Source organism: Acipenser ruthenus, chromosome 1 (genome assembly GCF_902713425.1).
Source record: "Acipenser ruthenus chromosome 1, fAciRut3.2 maternal haplotype, whole genome shotgun sequence".
Lineage (NCBI taxonomy): Eukaryota > Metazoa > Chordata > Actinopteri > Acipenseriformes > Acipenseridae > Acipenser > Acipenser ruthenus.
In genome coordinates, this window is record NC_081189.1 from 34,259,917 (window position 1) to 34,281,041 (window position 21,125).

Consider the following 21,125-nt stretch of genomic DNA (forward strand, 5'->3'; position numbering starts at 1 on the left):
AAACTGTTGCAACACAATATAACCTCCACCTGTACACAATAGGCTGCCAGACACACAATATGGAACTACAGTACAGGATCATGTGACAGAAATAGAATAATTCTTGGTGGTAAATCTCCCTCCCGACATGTGAGGGCACCAAGTAACGGTAACAGAGTACCCTGACCATTCATTCCCAGGGTTAAAAGGAAGTCGGTCATCTAGAAAGGGGGCGGAACTCCGGTGCACTAATCGACCTGGAAGGGAAACGAAGTGGTCATGTGTGACGGTACAAATAGGGGACGGAGAGACGTGATCTGTTCCTTTGCTTTTGGTTAAGAAACAACCTGTGTTTGTGAACTCGTATCGTGAGTGTTTGTTTTGTCTCTAATTGTTTCTCGTTATTATCATCTCTTCTCCTCCCTTGCACGAAATTAATTTGAGTGAGTGTGCTGGTAAACGTAGAGATATACAGTAATGCATTTACTGGCATGGCATTGTTTTTATGAACTGGACTTGTGTATTCAAATTGATCCCACTCTCTTTCTCATTAAAAGGCAAAAAAAAAGCATTTGAACTACAGGATACATTTTCACCCAAAATTATCAGGTGCATTCATCAAATCAGTAATAACATCATTCTGGTTAAGGACCCATTCACAACTTCCAATATCTGCACCCAGGTGCAATAACAAGACCAATTCTCATAACCATAGGTTTAGTTATTAAAAATGAGACCTGTTGGTTCAATATTCTGAAAAGAAAGCAAACCTGAAGAGCTCCACCCCTATAAACTTAAACACTTAACCATACACAATATGTTATTTGATTAAATGAGTATCCCAGGCCAGCTCAAAAGCATTAAAAATCAAGTCTGCTGCAAAGCATAGACTGCTTTTTGTCCACCCTTTCTTTCTTTTAAGAAGTAGTAGTTGACATTCTAATTGTTTATTGCATTATGTAAAGGGATCAGTTATTGGTTTTATTACTGAAATGTAATTAAGCTGCCTCATAGACCTCTGGAAAAGAGAACTGCAGGGTTGTTTTGGGTCTCAGTCTCCCAGTTTACAGCAGTCCTATGGACTCCCAGCAGTCTCCAGCAAACAAGAATCTCAATCCGCTGGCAGGCTCTCAATCCATCTCAGAAGCTATTGTACAGCAATGCCTCAATACAGGAGCACTTAAAGCCTTTATCAGATACTTTCAGAATGCGTATGTGCCTTTTCAGTTTAATTTAATTCCAAGAACCCTCTATGGTCTTTGGAAAACATTCACAGCTTTTTAACCAGCAGCTTCACATCCACACTTTCAGTTTTTGTAAAGCAAAGCTTGTTGGTTCAATTTCAAGGCATTCACATTTTCCAGTTTAACTTTCATGAAAGAGCCCATCCATGAACATTTGTAAAGGAGATCTTTGTACTATAATAAAGCTGGGCTTTGTTTTTTTCTAGTGGAAACATTTTTCTGTCCCTTCTGATTAATGTAATTGTACATTTTAAATGAACAATTACACAACATATTCCACACCATAGCTGTAAATACTTTTTTTTTAAAAATCAAAAGATCTCTAAATGCAAGTGTGAGATAGAGTTAGATATTATATATACGTACATTGCCTCCATAAATTCCCAGATGGTAACACTCGGAGAATTTTGACAATCTGATTCCAGCAACTGGTACTGCAATTGTTGTACCGTATCAATACCGATACTGTCCTTGTCTACGAGTGCATAATATACTGAATTCCCCCGCCCCGACCACAACTTCAAAAGCTCCCAGACTGGAAGACATTATCTGCACCACACTAAAGTGCCATTAGCCATCATTTCCTTGTGCAAAGCAAACCAGAATGCAAAGCAAGCCCAACTGAAATGCAGCTTTACACAAAAGAAGCACTAACCCCTGGGAAACAGTTGTTTCAAATTGTCCGATATAGAAGAGAAACACATTATGGTAAAGGCATATATGATTTTTTTTTTTTTTTTTTTATGTTATTGGTAACTGAGCAGGCGAGAAAGGGTGAGGTTTCTGAGCGTTTGAGTTCTTGTCAATCTTTTCCTGTGACCTCTGAAAGTAGAATGCTACAAAAATAAACAAATCACGTTAACCACAATGTGTGCTCTTCGTATAAAAAAAAAATGTAACTAATAGATAAAAAGGGGGGGGGGGGGGGGGTGGAATAAAAAAATACAACACAGTACAATCTTTAACCTGGAAAATAGTTCTTATTTTTTAACACAGTAATTTCCAAAAGCTAAATAGTGTGTGTGATATCCGTAAATCAGACAGGATGGCAAAGCCCAAACAGAAACACAATCAAATGAAAGGATTTCCGTTTCTTAAACCAGTATCAAACAACCAGTCAACGATATTGACAAAATGTGGTGTTCACTTCTGAATGGAAAACATGGTTGATATTAGAACCAGATTGGTAGAACAGTAACAGAAATGTGCAGTGGCTAGAAATAAAGCAAATATTTCACATTTGAGCTGCACTACTAGGGTAATATAAAATCAAACTGCAAGGTGAGCAACACAGACAGCATTTCCCATGCTGTAATCAACCTTGGAAAGCTGTTAAATACTGTAGCTGTACCTTGATTTGGCTTCTGGTTTAAATCAACACTGCTGCTACTGTACAGATACACAGTAGTTCCCTGGGTTGAGTATAATACTGCTTCTCAAACTGGACTCTCTGCTACTGTAACTCCTAATAACACAGCGTGACGTGGGTACCCCTCAATTGCATAATGAAGTGAGCAAGACTTCTCATACAATGTGAGCCTGGTTGTCAGTCCTAGAAAGGCAACTCTGCTCTGACAAATAGTCTGCTGCCTGCCCCTGACTCTGCTGGTTCCAGCCCCAGGCCCGCTGCTTCTATTTTCAGCAGGAGCTGCCTCCTCCTCCCCCTGCTGGTGCTCACAGAAACTGGAGCTTCTCCCTCTCCTGAGTTCTAGGCTACACAACCTTGCACAGATCAGCCTTCCTCCGCATGGCATTCTGAAGGGACAAATTGTTTACACCAAACATATCACTATGGGGGGGGGGGGGGGGGGTTCTATATTCAGAAGGACATCCCGTATTTAGATTTTGCTTTGGTATGCAATTTGTACAGTCATTCTTTTTTAAGAAGTCTAAACAAAAACTAAATCCTTTACCTTATATTTAACAGGTTGGCTGTTGAGATATAGAATATGGTTTATTGAGGCACAGTGTTAGAAAAAGCTGCATGGTTACTCAAACAGACATAACACAATACAATACACTACACTGGTGGTACTCAACTCTGGCCCTCGACATCTATTCCAGTCCTGGTCTTTATTCCAACTAGGTCCTAAATTAGTTAATTGCCTCTTAACAGCTTCAATGAACTACATTAGAACCTGCTTGGAGTAGAGTTAATAAATAAAAAAAACACTGGACTGGATTGGATCTCAAGGGCCAGAGTTGAGTTCCACTGCACTACACACTCATTTAAGGGGCTTGCAGTACTTATAGTATGCATGTATGCTGGAGAAGATTCATGTGATATCCGCAGTGCAATTTGTTGCTTCACTGCATTTACTCAATAAAAGCCTGGATCATCTAAATTCAATTTAAAAACATGCTCTATTTTCTTACAGTAGAGGGCAAGTTTTTTTTTTTTTTTTTTTTTTTTCAATAAATCAAATCTACTTAAAAGGATTCCCCCACATAGTGTTGGTGATCCCAGTAACAGAGGAGTGAGGCATTTCATTTTTTTTTTTTTTACCTGTCCAGCTGAAACGAAGGAGAAAATGCTAATTACACACACACGTCTCATTTCAATTACTCTTAAGTGTATACAATAAAATACAAAATTTATCTGATTAACACATCATTACTGAGGTTTTATTTCAATCTAACATAATATTGTGCTATATTCTCTGCATCTTGAGCACATATTTATACTTTACCCCCAGTAAAAAAGTTACCCCCAGACTGATTTAAATCACAAATAGAAGTGTACAGTCTACGGCATATGGTTGTCATCTGCATCAGTACCACAAAAATGTACTGTTTGGCACTTCAAAGTAAAAAAAAAAACGAAAAAAAAAAAAAAACACATTAGAATGAAAAGGCATGAAAAGATCACTGACACACAATAGCAGGTTAAGTTCATTCCAGGTTTCTACCAGCTGTACTACAGAATTTCTTGATGGTACTGAAAAAGCAAAAACACATCATTTGTCTCACCATCCCCGGTGATGTTTTCAGATGAACAGCCAGAACTGCCCCAGTTAAAACACCACAAACATATCTGCCAATTTACTTTTAAGCTAATTGAGGGGCAGTCTGATAAGGAACAATATGACCCTGGGTTTGAATGCGAGCTCAGCCACTGCCAAAGAGATATTACACCCATGGAAGAATCTGTTCCAAAATGAAAGCTCGATGTGTGACAATATTGTCAGTCTTGCATTAAAATATAAAACTCTGCTCACTCTATTATCACAGAAAGTAGTTTGGAGAAAAAAAAACAACGTTTTATAGCCTCCAATCCACAGTCTCATAAAAATAATCAGTAATTTCCGTGAGAATAATGTTTGCATCTAGGATCTACAGTCTAAACTAGAATCTAAATCATAGTAGAGTGAAAATAATATTCAACACCCCTATTCAAAAAGCCCTGCATCATCAATGGTGTCCATTTTAGCTTCAACTCATTGGCTTTGTGCTTGATCTTAATTATGATCTGGTTAAAATTACTTGACAAACAACTGATCGAGTTACTGTGTAAAGCATATTCCCTACACTGTCTTACTATTTATCTGTACATTACCGGAGGCCTTTTGTTTGATTTAGCATTGATTACATTATCAATTTAGATTTGCAATGGGATCATAAATTCTCCCTCCTACCCTTCCTCTCCAAAACCCTCGAGCGGACTGTACACCGCCAGCTCTCTGCTTTCCTGTCCAACCACTCTCTGCTTGACCCTCTCCAATCTGGCTTCCGCTCTGCTCACTCCACTGAAACCGCCCTCCTGTCTGTCACCAACTCACTTAAGTGTGCCCGAGCTGCCTCTCTCTCCTCTGTCCTAATTCTCCTCGACCTCTCTGCTGCCTTTGACACTGTTGATCACTCTATTCTACTATCATCTCTTGCTGACCTGGGGATCTCTGGCACTGCTCTGGCCTGGTTCTCCTCCTACCTCTCCAACCGCACTTACCAGGTAACCTGGCGTGGAGCAACCTCCACACCTCACCCTCTCTTAACTGGAGTCCCCCAAGGGTCAGTCTTGGGTCCTCTCCTGTTCTCTCTCTACACCCGCTCCCTGGGCCCCCTCATCGCATCCTATGGTTTCTCATACCATTTCTATGCTGATGATGCTCAGATTTTCCTCTCCTTCCCCACCTCTGACTCCACCATCTCCTCCCGTATCTCTACCTGTCTGTCTGCTATTTCCTCCTGGATGCACTCGCATCACCTCAAACTCAACCTCTCTAAATCTGACCTCATTTTCTTTCCCTCCTCCTCCCCCTCCTCTGATCTCTCTATCTCTGTTCCTCTGGAATCTACCACACTCTCTCCCTCTTCCTCAGCTAAGAACCTTGGAGTCACCCTGGACCCCTGCCTCTCTTATTCCCAGCACATCTCCACTGTGGCACGCACTTGCCGATTCTTCCTGAGCAACATCCGAAGAATCCGACCCTTCCTCACCAACTATGCTACCCAGCTCCTGGTCCAGGCCCTGGTACTCTCCCGCCTAGACTACTGCAACTCCCTCCTGGCTGGCCTCCCTGCGTCCGCCACCCGTCCGCTCCAGCTCATCCAGAACTCTGCTGCCCGCCTGGTGTTCTCTCTGCCTCGCTTCGCCCACGCTACTCCACTACTCCGCTCGCTCCACTGGCTCCCGATCACCGCTCGCATCCAGTTCAAGACTCTTGTACTAGCCTACAGATGCCTTGACCAGACTGCACCCAGCTACCTCCAGACCCTCATCTCTCCCTACACCCCCATTCGACCTCACTGCTCCGCCTGCACTAGAAGACTAGCTCTACCTCCGCTACGCTCCCCTGCCTCCAGAGCCCGCTCCTCCACCCTTGCTCCGCAGTGGTGGAATGACCTTCCTACAGATGTCAGGACTGCCCAGTCCCTGACCACATTCCGGCGCCTCCTCAAGACTCACCTCTTCAAAGAGCACCTGTAGAACTCCTCTGTTTGTATCCTGGGACACTATCACCCTTCATGTAAATGTGCTTTATTTTGCTCTTATCTGCCCCCTATTTTACTGCATTTAATCCTGTACTTCAGAATACTGTAATCTGCCAAGTGTTTAACCTGTAGTACTTTGTATTTAATCACATCCTGATGTAACTATCACTATTTAATCATATCCTGATGTAACTATCACTATTATCTGCTGTATTATTGAATTGTGGTTTGTCACACTTGTACTTTGCTTGAACAAAAGTTATTGTATTTCTTGCTCTTATTGTATTACTTGTATTGTAACACTTGAAATGTATTTGCTTACGATTGTAAGTCGCCCTGGATAAGGGCGTCTGCTAAGAAATAAATATAATAATAAATTATACACCATGAGGCAATGCACCATTGTATTTGTGTTCATCTTTCATTGTTTCTTATACTGTAAACAGAAGATAGATCCAGTTTACATTTAAAATGCCAACTTACTTCAGATGTATTGTTTTCATTAACTCTAATTGCCCATTCCCAAAGGCAGAATACTTTAAAAGATTGGTAGATATGATGTCAGGCTTAAAATCAGCATACCCCACTGAAAAACAACCCGTTAAAAACACTTATGTAATTTATATTGCAAAAGTTTCTGAGAGTAGACCTAAAGGATAAACATGAACCAAAAACATATTTTAACTCTGCATAGCATTGCTTACAATTAGGAAAGGACTACATAAAAGTAGCATACTGTATTCTCTATGTTCTTCAGAATATTTGATGCATTAATATAGCCAGTACACTCTTTAAAACAATAACATTAAGGATGACAGACCACTACCAAATGCTTGTAGATTTACACCAATGTAACAATGTAAAATACCAGGCTATTTGAATAATTTAGGCAGAAGCTGTAATTAGATAATAGAACCCATGGTTAGGATACTATTATCATGGTTAGCTAAAATCAGTTTAATCACACAAGATAAGCTGCCATTGCCCACAACAGAAAGGGGAAAACTGTGCAATAGAAGCAAACTATTCTTCACAAATCCTTCAACCCAACTTGATTCACATCCTCTTCCTTCTTTGGGGAAGAAAAGACTCACCTCAATGGAAGCGCCGATATGAAGAACAGCACTAATCTGCACCTCTTGTCTAAGAAGGACTATCAGCCTCTGGTGCGGTTATGGTGCTTATAAATAATCCTGGGGTAGAAAAACTGTCAAATATCAACTAGAAAATACAAAGTGCTTCCTGTGCACAATCTTTAACATGCTAAACTGTCGGGCGATGCAGTAATCGGACATCCAGCATGTGTAATGTGCTGGTACCTCTCCAGCTCTGCAATTTATTAACACGTACTGTCTTTGCATAACCCACGTGTACGATAAGACTGGTGGCTTTCCTAAAAATAATTGTGCCTGTGCATGTGATACTGACGTCTGTCAAGTTCAACCAACTTTGCAGCCCAAAGGTAGTCCCACTTAGATAACATGCTGGGTGTTTATAAGAGATTAGCTAAAAATTTGAAACACTGGCCATGTCAAAGGGAATGTAGGGGTCATTCCGTGACACATACCCCAACAGGTAACACTCAGGGGTGTTCAAAGCAAAAAAAAAAAAAACTCCAAATGTATGTTTTCAGCCTGGTAGGATCAAAGGGTCATAATTTGGTTGATTTTGGAACCCCCAACCTTTGAATCAATCTTTTAAAACACATTTAAAAAACAAAAGAACAGTTAAATTAGAGCTATCAGTATGCTAAATAAAGCTGATCATCATGACAGTATGTACATAACGGTACACAACAGATTTAGCAATTAAATGTTTAATCTGCTGCTTTTTGCAAAAAAAAAATGTTAGTGTGACATACAGATGGATGAATGGATGGATGGATGGATGATCAGACAAACAGACACCCCCCTATATTCCCAGAATCCGTCTCAATAACCTATGCTAAATAACGTTTATACCAAGGTTCATGAAGATTGGTTGAGCAGTTCTAAAGTGTGACGGACAGATGGATTTAAGGACTGACAGCCAGCCAAGTATATCTCCAGAATCTTATTCTCAAAAAAACGTGTAGTGCGACATACCCACATACAGTCATGAACGATCGTCTCCGGTACTATATTCCCTTCACAGGGAATTCACCTCCAGCAGGGGATGGTATCGGTCATACTTACACCACATTGTACATTGTTCCAATGCATCTGGAAATCTGCTTATCCAATTGAAACTGGGTATTAACATTATTTAGCATAAGCGCATTAGATTCTGGGATATACAGTATGGGGTTTGTACACTCATCCATCTGTATGTCACAATTACATATTTACATGCATTTTGAGAATTAGTCACGATTGAGAAAAGGTGGGCTCTAATTTGCAAATCGCAGACTGCTTAGGATGTATGCCGCTACCTGTTTTTTGTTTTTTTTTCCCCCCGTTAAGACTTACGAGAATACCACACACCCTAACCTGTTCCACAAGCCCTGTGAAGAAATGAGACACTGTACCTTTAACAAATCACGAAAATGCTGCACTCTGTTCTGCTACTCTTTCAATCAATGACAGAAAACTCGTCTCTTCTTTAGGTTGTATCTATAGGTAATACATTTTTGTTTACCCCTAGTAACGCATATAGCAAAAACAGTTCAATTTATATTCACAGTCCAGCCGATCATCTTTAATAATAATGTCATTGTTCGTTTCTAAAATCCTCGGTCTCGGAGAAAACATGGGGAGAGACTGTTAAATATAGAAGCCTTACAAAACAAACTGGTTTACCTGTTACATTATAATAATGTGACAAAACAACTTATATATTCTTAAACAATTAAGGTACCGGTTGCAACATATAATGACAACCTCACAAGTGTAAAACCTCTTTCTTTGCACCGAAAGGGTACATTATTTAGAACAATCAATGTCTGTGTCTATGTCAGATTGCGTTTAAACTACAATGATCAGACTAAATTAAATGAAAAACAAGCATGTACAATGTTTTAAACGAAAAGTACGCTATGCCGGCGGAATTTTTAAATAGATGAACTAATAACGTTTTAAGGTTTAATCCATATATATGCTAACAAATCATGGGGAATAGTTGGGCTACACATAATACTACGAGTAGTATGTTCCCATGCTGCTCTTGCACCAATACAACGACTGCCCAAATGGTCTATACTTACGTGATGAGACACCGATACAACCTAGCGTTCTAAACACTGTACCCATAAAATCTCAAGAAATCGACAGGAATAGCCTGCTTGACCTTTTAAAACAGAGGAGTATTTTAAATGAGAGAAGCTGCCATGCAAAGGCCTGAAGCTGCTACACTACGAAAACCACGTTGCCTTTTCGTGGCTTTAGTATTAACAATTAAATAGTTACATATTTGCCACGCTTTCCGAAGGAAGAGACATGAGTGAAATTGCAATGACTTAAATGAAAGGCCTTCCAGTCTTACCAAAATAAACAATTCTTCACGAGAAGAGCCGCGAATGTGTTGTTATCCTTTCTTCCTTTTTCCTTTCCTTCTCCACTCTTCCTTAATCACTGTGGAAGTCAGCAGTGGCTGTGAGACCACCACGCACCGCCCCGAGATTTCGGATCTCTGCAATTTCAGGTCTGCCTTTACTTAATAGCAGTGTCTTTCTAATACAAAATAGTGTTAAATGTGGAACCGCACAGCCAGGCGTTCAGAAAGATAAAACATCCGCTTCTCAAACGCCACACTCGTGTGTGCTGTTCAGACGGAAGATAAATCAGGTTTGTGCTAGAGCCTGGGTGAAGCAATTTCTCAGATGTGGTGCTAGATATAGATCCTGTACTGCTGCTCACGCTGAACCGCCATTTGCATTTATGGTGCGAAATAAGTTATGGACAGCTTATATAGAGTCAACAAACGCCAGAGGGAGGGGATAATTTAACAGTAAGGGTCAAGGAGTGTAGTATATGGCTTTGCACGCCACACGAGGTAAAGGGGGTGTAATATTGTGTTTTACACGGCTTGGCAGTGGGCGTGCGGATGCGGCGAGTAAAAAATAACAGTGTTTCTGCTTTTAAAAATAATAAAATAGACAAGACGTTTGATATCGGAAATGGCCTTTTAAAAATAGTAATTAAAAAATGCTCTTGATACCAAAAACACTGACCATGCACTGGTCAATGTGTTACTGTAGTGTCGAATACTGTTATTATATTTAATGTTGATATGCTAATATTACAGGTGTATTCAGTGCTTGTGCCACCATTCAAATAGAGCGAAAACTGAAGTTACAGTGACAAGGTATGGCCACCATAACATATCAAAAGCCCAAAGCAACCTTTTACACCCTGTATCAGGCCTGCACTCTCTTGGTTTAACAGAAATGTAAATACTGGAACACTAAAAACTCCCCCTTCCGTCCTGCCTTACTGCCCCCTACTGGCCAGTCTGTTTTATTACAATTTAACGTTTTCAAGGGTAACTATTCGCTTTAGTGATTTGTTAGTGTGTTTGCTTTTTTTTTTTTTTTTTTTTTTTTAAACAAAGCAAGAAGACCTGCTGCCTGCGATCGGCTTGAACAGAGATACCATCTTTGGAAACTCTGATACAGGATAACAACCCCAGTGTTTGCCTTGATGTGGGAGTCCACAGTGTAAGATGTCTAGAATCCTAAAAGTACTTGGAATCAAATACCTAACTTAGCCCCAATTGATCACCAGAGGAAGGTTGCTTTGGATCGCTAATCAACTATTGGGAGTGAGGTGTTGTTGTTTATATTTTCTTTTCTGTACTGTTTAGTTTAGTTTAGTTAATTCTTCCTTTCTGTATTACTTTAGTTGTTGCACCTTTAATTTTTCCTTTATTTAGTTTATTACCAATAAAACTCTTCCTTTATATACACTAGAAGCGTTGCCCAGTCTGATTATTTCAATAGAGGTGGGTCCTACATGATTTTGAATTCAAATAAGGTATTATATGATTACGACTTAAACTAGTCCAAATACAAATATACCTTGCACACTACATCTAGTTTAACTTGGCTTGTTTTATACATGTTGCATTGTATTAGTCAGAAGTCAGATGTTATACCACTCCACAAAGGGCGTTGTTTTTATTATCAGGATATTGTTTACTACTTGATAGTGTATCAAATTGCAAAATATGTACAATAAATAAGGCTACTAAGAAATAATAAAAGTCACAATACTATTATACTTCAGTATAATAAACAACTTGATTGGATGTCAAGCTTTTAGCCAATCATCAGTCTCACAAGGCTGTACATAATGGTTTTATTTAATTAAAAAATATATAATAATGAGGTGAAATCTGCTGTCTAATATAGTGTGTTTCGTGTTCTCTTTTTACATTTCTATTTAATGTATTTTTTAAAAAAAAGAAACGTTTTTTTATAATAAATAGAGCTCCCAGTGGCCCACTGATTGTAACTGCGGCAAAAAAAGTCAATTGCACATTTTCTGAATACTACTACTTCTGGTAGGTATGTCACAGCATGGTTCACAGCTGCCCTAATTATAGGTTCCGTTGAAAGGTCTGTTGAACTTACTGGCAGTGTGTTGTGAAATGCTGTCTGAGAAGGCCCAAATCCAAATTATTGCCAGTACCCCACTGTGACTACTGGTATTATCCCAACAGGAAGTGGTAGAGCCCAGACTCGGGCTCAGTAGGTTAGGTTATTATAGCTGCACCTGAGATTGGAAAGCCAACCAAATGTACTGTGCATTTCCAAGCAATTGCAATTAAAAATAATACTTGTTTTGTTACTTTTAGTACAACAGTGAATTTACCCCACAGTACCATGCCATTTCTTATGAGATACTTAAATGTTTGTGTATGTCATACACTCAACACAGGTTGCTTGCCAGTGTGTTTTACAAGTAAGTTACAAGTTTATTGCAGAATACACACTTTAATCCTCCCTGTATTCTGTGGCAAATGTGTAGTTGTCTAGTAAGACTCCTATATAAATATTTTAGGAAACACATAAAAAAGCAAAAAAGACATACTCCAGTATTCTTATCTGACAAGACTTTACTTTCCACAAACAACCTCCTGCAATGCACTACAGCCATTATGTATCGTACAAGTTTGATTGTGATGTGGCGTCTTGTGACCCCCACTGAAACCCTTTCCCCTACCCTCCCTGGGGGTCCCGACTTCTAGTGTTAACTACTGTTCTCAACAATTCATGAAACCCTTTACCAATCTTCAATAGCAAGGCAACTGTTCTGTAATAAGGGGCAATGGTAGTACAATGACAGCTACAATTGTATGAGGCCCTGAAAAAAGGCAATTGGGGTAACATTTTCAGACAATATATTGATGTGCCAATGGTATCAAAATGCAATAAACCAATATAATAGTAATTCATTGCAGTACCATTTCCCATTTGCATTTACCTCTTACAGTTCAGTTCCTACTAGCTCCAACATCATGAATTCCTTGTAATGTGTAACAATTACAGCAGCTGAAGAGGCAGTAAGTCTGTTCAAAGGAAAGCAATGCAAGTGAAAAAAGTAAGATAATGAATCATATGGACTACACTAACCTACACCTTCATGTCAGTTCAGTTGAAGGTCACTATAATAATTTATGTACAGTAGGTAGGGTTTTATAGTGACACGTAAGACATTCTATCCCAATCAAAAGATAACCTATACCCTTATTTCCTAACTCCTTTATAGATGGCATGTATTACTAAAACAAGATGGTGATAAGTATTCTATTAGTAAAAAAATTAATAAATAAAAAAACCCATTGAATGAAATGTCTTTTCAATTACTCTGCTGGGACTGCAGTTATTTGTGAATGGGTGCTTGTTCAGTGCTTGCGGTTGTGTTTGCTATACTGTCAGCATGAGGAAATCACCTTGGCAACACAATAATGAAAACAAGGGAAACTATTAGTAACGTAATAGGCCTGTAAATAATGTATATATTGGGGTGTGACAGGGCGGGATCATAAAGCAGATAGGAATAAATGAGATCACCATTTGTCCTTCATCAGCTATCACAACAGAAATAAATCAACAAAACAAACAAACAACGGTAGATACATTATTAAAAAAAAACAAAGTAATTAAAATGCAATAAACTGTAGATAGTTTTACCTTCAATAGTTCTACTGAGGAAATAACTTAATGGAAGTGTAAGATACACAGTGCATTGTTTATCGAGTATGTGGCATGTTCAAAGGTTCATTTAGTACTCATGCCAGGTGGCACTAGCTACAGTCAGACATGGTGCCAGCAGGCACCACCAGAGCTCTTTGAGATTACCATTAACTAATATATTCTTCTTTCTGTTGAGATTCACATTTTTCAGTCACCACATCCTGGACATTTTTCAAACTCAGAAGTTAAAAGCAATTATCCTATCCCCCTGTACCGTAACAAGACCGACATAAGGCAAGAGCAAGACAAGTCTGCTGACTGTTTCAGTATTTGCCCATTCTTAATTGCATGGCATAGTAGGCATGTGTCTGTGTATGCTGAAAGGGGCGAGGCATTTCTGCCTTGGGAACTGCACTTATATATGATTTTTTTTTTATATATTAGGCAATCTTTGTTTAGTAACTCTGCCAGCACTTGACAAGTGAAAACGCACTTGCATATTTTCTTCGCTTGTGTTGTGCTTCTTTCAATTATTTCACCCTGCAGTCAGACGCTCCTTCATAACAGGGTATGACAGTCCACTGAGGCATGTGTGCCTCAACGTATTGGCAATAGGGCAGGAATGGCATGCTGACCAACGTCATGGGATTGTTTTTCAGGACATTTAAAACCTAGCCTGCTTAATTTAGCAAATTAGCTTTTTTTTTTTTAATCCTTTAGCACCAGGGGCCAAAAATGGTAGGAAACATAACTAGACTAGCTCCTTTTTTTTTCTTCTTTTTAGTTTTAGTAGTCGCTAATTGGTTTTTTTTATCATTTTCTCCCAATTTAGAATCACTGTCGGCCGATTGTGCGCCACCCCCTGGGAGCTCCCGTCCGTGGTCGGCAGTGGAATAGCCTGGACTCAAACAGGCGACGCCCAGGCTATAGGGCGTATCCTGCACTCCACGCGGAGCGCCTTTACCGGATGTGCCACTCGGGAGCCCTGGCTAGCTCATTTTTTATGTTTATTTTTCTCTGGTTTACAAAAGTCTGTAATAAATCACTCACCATCATTGGAAACATATTTATTTTTGAGCCTACTCTGGTTCTTTATGAAACATCATCAAACCGGTTAACGGGTTTCATGGTGTTCCAATGAAGAATCCCAGTGAAATACATACACTAAAAGGTGAATGATTTATTACTATTTTGTGAGCCCTTGAAAAATACATGTTGAAAAGTAGTAAGCCTATACACAATGATAAATATTCTTAACTCTGTTCAGCACATGCACCTTGGGTTGTCATTTCATTCAAAACAGCTTGCACAGCTTAAAGTGATACTTAAGGAACTTAAGACTGAGCTGTCGTATTACATCAGTTAGTAGAAAGGCAGATAGACATTAAAAATAACTGATCAGGTCACACACATCATATTGGAAGCTATTAGATCACCCAGTTCATATTGTGAATTATTAGATCACACAGATCACATTGGGGGCTATTACATGGCCGGTGTAGTTAAATTGCAGTTTGACACTCCTGGTGTGACAGGAAGGTGATTCAGGGTGACAAGTTACGGTGATGAGTTGAGCTTTTGAGCTGGTCGATGAGGCACTGAGTCACTGAAGAGGGGACGTTCCAATGTGATATTGTAAACTACTGTATACATTTATTGTAAATCAATGTACACAGTAGTTTTGAGAATTAGGCCTAATTGTTTACAATCCTCATTGGGATTCAAATAAACCTTTTTGATTCCTGTAACTTCCACTGCAGTGAACAGGGTTGTGCAGTATTATATATGCCTCTGTGGTAAAACCATGGAGCCGTATGTACTTTCCACAGTTGTTTACGATATCACTTAATATCCCTTATAATAGCTTATCACAGTATTTTATATACTGTGCATTTACTATAGTTTACCCTTGTTTATTAATATGATTTACCATACCTCGCTATTCTTTACCATGCTTTTAATTATTATACCCTGCTGTTTTTACTATGGTAAACTTTTATAAGGGTTCTTACTACCATTTCTATAGGATTCACAGTTTTTACAAAAAAATATTAAGAAATCCTATATAACAGTAAACTACAGAAATCTTAAAAGGATTTTTTTGTTAACAGATTTTGTATAAGGGTACTGGAATTGTGCATTTCAAAAGCAAAAACTTTCCCAATAAATCAATGTTTAATTGGAATATTGGAAAATCAGCAGCAGCAAAGTAGTTGGTTAAGTAAAATGGGAGAGATTCCATTTATTTATATCTTATCCAATCTCCATAAATAATGTGTGACCAACACACATTGAAACCATTGAGTTCATTCACATTCATGTTTTTAAGCCGTGATGATTGCTCATTATTTAGATGGTGTGAATAGGGTATGTGGCATAGCAGCGTCACGGTCAAGGCTGGTCAGCAGCAGAAATAGCAAAACACAGACCCGGAAAGCTGCAGTTCAGCACTCTGCACACTTTTATTACTTCATAAACATAAGGTTTACACAAAAATCGAAATTCAAAACAATGAAAACAGCCCCCCCCCCCCCCCCCCCCTCCCCCCCCTCTCCCCCTCTCCCCCCCACTACAGCTATCTCGGTGCATAACCCAACCTTTCCCTCAGCACTGCAGGCTTGGCAATGCCTTCACTGAACGATCTCTCTCTTTTCTCCTCTGCCCAAACATTTATTTGTTCTTTTTACAGCATGTGGACAGAGGCTAATTGACAATCAATAAATCAATTAACACCTGGCCACATTCCACACTTTGCTGACCATACCTAGTAATCAACATAAACATTACAACCAACTTTATTTACAAATATGTGGCTGTAAAATGGGTGGCCATCTTGGCTCCAGGCTGTTCCTCCACTCCTGAGCCAAGATGGCTGCCAGCCACAAAAACACATACTGTAACATGCATGGCCTCTGCCCTGCCACAGGTATAAGATATTCAAGGACAGTACAGTACTACCTAATACATTGTCTTTTACATTGTTGCCTCTGCTCCAGGGGAACAGAGGGCTTCACACTTCAGTGCTAACCACAAAGTGACCTCACACTTTACACAAATTGATGCACCTTGTGCCAGGAATAAAGGACCCTGTTTAATCCTAATGTGCTAAACCATGATGTGATATGTGACTTTATGCACATTATGAAATTATATGTGGACCGAGGTGATTGAAGGAGTCATTGTCTAAAATATCTTGGTTTTCCAATGGCTGGTACTTTTGAGCTCTAAATAACCTCTGTAAGCGGGTTTATGAGACACTATCAGTTTATTGACATGTCACATCCAGTCTGTGACAGGATGGCAAAGGGTCAGAGAGATTCAGAGACAGTAGCTGCGTGTTTAAGCGCTGGGGCGTGCATTTATTAAATCAAAAACATTGCTCACTGAGCAAAATAAACAGGGTAAACAAAACAAGTCACAAACACAAAACAAAACATGTCAGGCTGGGCATTCGCATTCACTGATTCATATAGCCATAAAACAAACAACACAGTCTTCACTTACCAAATCCCTCCCAACAACTCTCTCAAACAAAGGATTTTCTCCCCTTATATCCCATGTGGCTGGATCCTAATTATTCATCAGTTATTTAATTAAGGCTTCAGCCACATGTATTTGGCAGGGATAGGAATTAACCCTATCCCTGTTGCGTAGTGTTGACAGTTCTGAGATATATTAAAGTCGGGTCCAGCAAATTAAAATGCTATTTATCAAAGCAACACAAAAGAGAGTGGTCATTAAACATTGACTGGAGTAAAAAATGTGTATTTATTCTGGCGGCAAGTGTTTCTGGGTTTTTATGCACTAGGTATTCATTTCATTTTACTGCTGTACTGTATACTGTATAGGCTTACTGTACATATTTATGTTTACATAATTTAATGTGTACAAAGAACACATTAATTTTATTTCAGCGCAATGATTTATACATTTAAAATACATTACGCACTATAAATGTGTGTGTTTACAATTTTTTTTTTTTAAACCAGGCACCTCCTTATTTCGGACAATCTGTCTATCTCCCGACATGCCCAGTTCATCGAGGGACTACTGTGTACACATGGTTGAGCCTCCAATAAATGTGGTGGCCTTAAGAAAGACACAAAATGCCGGCAGCACTTGAGCTTGTTTTCATGTTCTGTGAAATTAAACACTAAAATATCACTGAATAGTTACTATGGAAAATACTTCTGAATGTAAGAGCACTGAAACAGAAATAGTCTACATCCTATTAGCTGAATACCACTGCTACAAAGAGCAAGACTGACACTAAATCAATGATACATTTTCACTTAGAGCTGAAAGGCAGTGACTGAAAACCATTGCGAATCCTGTATCGCTGACTTTACTGGTTGCACGGGCCCTTAGTGACTTTGATGAACCTTTCATTTCATGAATAATTTTATCTTATTATGATGTCTTTTTCTTTTCTGAAAATGTCATGTCACATGAACACAACACTACTGAAGAGAAGCATGCATTTGTAAAACTGAAGGTTTCATCTGTTGTTATGGCAACAGAGAAGCCAGATGAAAATGTGTCTGAAGTCAAATACTGATTAATAAAACTGAAATGAGTCATAAGCAGACTATGCAAAAAGGTTATCTTCAATTTAAAGCACACACCTTGCACATCAATGAAGTAGAACAGTTGGGCTATCGCTATAACGTTTTTGGAATACAGTACTTGATTTGAATATTAACTCCAGCCCACAACTTCCTGAGCATTTTAACAGCAGCCTGCTCAAACATTCACAATCCACACACAAATACATCTGTTTGCATTCCATTATGAACCTCAATATAAAATGATCAATGTCATAATTGCAGGTGAAATGAGGATAACTATAAGGATCATCTGTTTGTGAGACACATTATTGTCTTGTTCACTCGCCAAACCACATAGGCTGGTTTCACAGACCCTGATTAACACCGGTCTTGGTCAACCGTACCTAAAGTAACATTAGGTAGTCCAAGACTTGTGCTAACCGGGGTCTGTAAAACCAGCCCTAGAATAATCACTTAGTACAGAAATATAATAACCAAGAAACCTACCAGATCAGTTTTTGAATTTTTTTCTGAGTATAAAAGATAAAAGATCAGATGTATCAAGGTCTTTACAGTGAATGCATTTTAAACCAGTTGTTGTGAAATAATTTAAAACTGTTAGTTACATAACTACAGTACTTGCAACTTACGTATACTTTTGAGTCCTTACATTAACCATAAGAGTTGTTTGTTATGTGATAGGTAAAAATAATTTGATTGCATTTTGGTGTTAAGACAAGTAGTGCCCATAATGAATTCAATTTTATTAATTATGCCAATTATTTTCACAGTTTTCTTTAAAAAAAAAAAAAAAACTAAATTCTAATTATAGTAACCTTAAGATGGTTGTGATTTTGACTTTTAAGTTGCATTAGCTGTAATTTCTGTTCCTTCAGATGAGACGTAAAACCGAGGTCCTATTGGAAGTGACTCTGCAGCAGCAGCTGTTGATGCATAGTTCACCCCTTAGTCTCTGTAAATCGCTTTGGATTAAAAGTGTCTGCTAAATGACTATTTATTATTATTAAAAATATTAATAATAATAATAATAATATTAATAATAATAATAATAATAATAATAATAATAATAATAATAATAATAATAATAATAATAACAAGTGGGCTTTGCATGTTACGATAAGACACATATACTGGTTGATTGGCAATCCATCTGCTGATGATAGCAGAACTGTCATATGTGAAATCAATGATTAGCATGTTGGGGATAAATGAAGCTTAATTTTTCATTTGTGGAGTAAAGAGCTGTCCCAGATCAAATTGACCCCATTTATTAATTGTATCCTTGGTCTTGCTGAAAAAATGTAATTAGGTTGATATTTAGCTGAGTAATTCTCATGGCCATTAATAACCTTTTCACAAAAAATGATTTAGCTGGTTTAAGAGTTGCAATATACAATCAAGACTTTCCAAATTCCTTAATTGCATTACTTAATGTGTTAACACAAATTCTGACAAAATAATAAATACATTGACTTAATACCATGATGCCTGAAGGTTTAAATAGAAAGGAACAGTAGATTGTTGCACCACTAACTGTAGTAAATGATAACACAAACACATTAATAGATTTAAATAAAAATACATGTGTAGTTACCGTGGCATCAAAAGCCTATAAGTACCTCCACTGTTTTTTTTTTTTAAACACATTTTCCCTTGATAAAGGTGTGTTAAACATACCAAAACATTGGAAAGTTGGCTCTTTTGAGCAAAAACTTATATAATAAGTTAATCAGTTGTGTGTAGAATGTATCCTACTAAAGAGACTGCACAAGATGACATCATTTATACGAAAAGAGACTCCTTACACACCACATAATCTGCGCAAGAAAGAAGAACAGCAAAAAAACTGAGCTCCAGAGTTTCAAAGCTTTTTCAAGCTGAAGGGGTGATGAATGGACACAGAATTAATTAGGTCATTGTGAGCAGGCCAAGAATAATAGGACTGACACTCACATCCCAGAGATCGGCACAGACAAAGCAGCTACTTTATTGCGGTCACAGCAATTTTGGGCAATTTTTGAGGTCTTCAACAAAAGGTGTTTACTTGAAGTACTCACATATTTATTATAGCAGTGTCACGGATGACTGCGTGGTGTGACGTCAGCCCAGGAAGGAGACACTGAGGCACAGAACTGCGGATTAAGTGCTGGGCGCTTATTTATTAAATAAATGAAAACAAAACACTTTAACACACAAACAAAAAGGCACGATGGCCAAAACAAATGCACATATACAAAACAAGTATCGTGCTGATCTATCCCCAGCACGAGCAGCAATTGTTTAACTTCGTTCTAGATCGCTCTTTCGCTGCTTTAACCCTCTTTCCTCTAGAGCAGCTGCTATGCTTTCATATGTGGCCATCTCCATGGCTACATTCCGCACGAGTTTAGAGAATACATAAGTATTCCTATAAACTCTGTCTGAGAATAATAATGATGTATTTCTCTAACCCTAAAATAGGATTGAGACTGTTATCTTTTGTTGCGTATTGGGATATATCTAATGTTCTAACCTGTGTGCCAGACAATATGTATTTCTGTCAGACCATCTTTCTTCACCCCTCAGGATATATCCTCAGAACTAGCGCATTTAAATAAACTAATTTGAAAACATATTCTTAAGCGCTTGGGAGACTAGTTTAACATCCTGCAGAATAACCACAAATATTAAGCATGGCTCATCTGATATTGCACCATGTGACAAGCCTCTTATCTGTTATGCTTAAGCTCTTTGCTTTATCTGTTTACCTTTTCACCAATCTGCTGTGGTGACATGTCACTGCCACTCTGTATCAAAGCCCTCACTGTGCTGTGATTTGTCCAGGTCCTCAAAAGAGTTCAGAAAGGAGGTAATAGAGAACTCCAGCTCTGACTTCCAGCTGAATCCTGGAAAAGTACTGCACCAGAAAATCTAAACTTTAGTAGTCGTCAAGCCAAGGTCAATCATGTTATGTTATTCGGTATTTCTAGAAGTTTCTTAATTATTATTATTATCATTGCATAATGTAACTTGGTTAGCCCACGTGAGAGGCAGATTTGGTCAAGTTCTGAAAAAAAAATCTCTCAAAATCACCTCTGGACAACCTGTGTAACACCCTGAACAGTGTTCCACAGCCTCTTAATGGGCTGTATTTTCCACTATGCTGTAATAACAAGGCATGACTTATTTAAATGAATAAGGTTAAAATATGGTGCTATAATAGGACAAGCTATAATTACAACTGTTTTATATTTTTCATTTACTCCTAAAATACCTCAATTTTCATGTTGCATGCCCTTTAAATTGGCA

The 21,125-nt window shown here is 38.5% G+C and overlaps 1 protein-coding gene across 3 annotated transcripts in view; it reads right to left on the reverse strand.

Moving 5' to 3' along the window:
• LOC117420965 (sodium-dependent phosphate transporter 2-like) overlaps window positions 1-10,026 on the reverse strand; it is a 60,674-nt gene extending 50,648 nt beyond the window's left edge. Inside the window, exon 1 of one of the 3 annotated variants that reach the window (XM_059024095.1) lies at window positions 9,615-10,026. The gene's annotated coding sequence lies outside the window, so the exon portion shown is untranslated. Of the gene's footprint in view, window positions 1-7,249; window positions 7,269-9,614 lie in introns of those variants that run through there. The other 2 variants (XM_034034776.3, XM_034034781.3) reach the window with 2 other exon arrangements.
• Between the last annotated feature and the right edge of the window lie 11,099 nt (window positions 10,027-21,125).